A 631-nucleotide genomic window follows, 5' to 3' on the forward strand; every position below is an offset into this window, starting at 1 on the left:
TTTGCATTGCAATTGCTTTTGGGGATTAGTCAAAAATTATTTGCCAAGACTGATGTCAAGAAGACTGTTTTCCAGACTGGCTTCTAGAATTTTTATAGTTTGAGTTCTTGCATTTAAAAGTTGGATCCATTTTGAGTTAATTCTTATATATGGTACAATGTAAGAATACAGCTTCAATCCTCTGCATATGTGGCTAACCAGTTATCCCAGCATTATTTATTGAATGGTGAGCTATTTCCTGGCTTCTTATTTTTTTATTTATTATTACTACACTTGATCTTAGCCAAAAGGCCGAGAAGCAATTTTATTTATTATTACTATTATTATTTGGCCTTGTCAAATAGCAGATGGTTGTAGGTTTAGGGCTTTATTTCCCAATTTCCTATTCTGATTCACTGGTCTTTGTATCTGTTTTGTAACAGCACCATGCTATTTTGTTTACTATAACTTTACAGTTGATTTCAAGTCAGGCAGTGTGATGACTCCAGCTTTGTTTGTTTTGTTTAGGATTGCTTTGGCTATAGGGGTTCCTTTTTGGTTCAGTAAGAATTTTAGATTAGTTTTTCCAAATTTTGTAAAGAATGACATTGATAGCTTGGTATAAATAGCATTGAATCTATAGATTGCTTTG

At 32.6% G+C, this 631-nt stretch overlaps 1 pseudogene; it reads right to left on the minus strand.

Annotated features, from left to right (window-relative positions):
- Nucleotides 1-221: 221 nt before the first annotated feature.
- Nucleotides 222-303, minus strand: LOC119468657 (annotated as a pseudogene).
- Nucleotides 304-631: the final 328 nt, after the last annotated feature.

This window comes from Cebus imitator, unplaced genomic scaffold, assembly GCF_001604975.1.
Source record: "Cebus imitator isolate Cc_AM_T3 unplaced genomic scaffold, Cebus_imitator-1.0 Scaffold468, whole genome shotgun sequence".
Lineage (NCBI taxonomy): Eukaryota > Metazoa > Chordata > Mammalia > Primates > Cebidae > Cebus > Cebus imitator.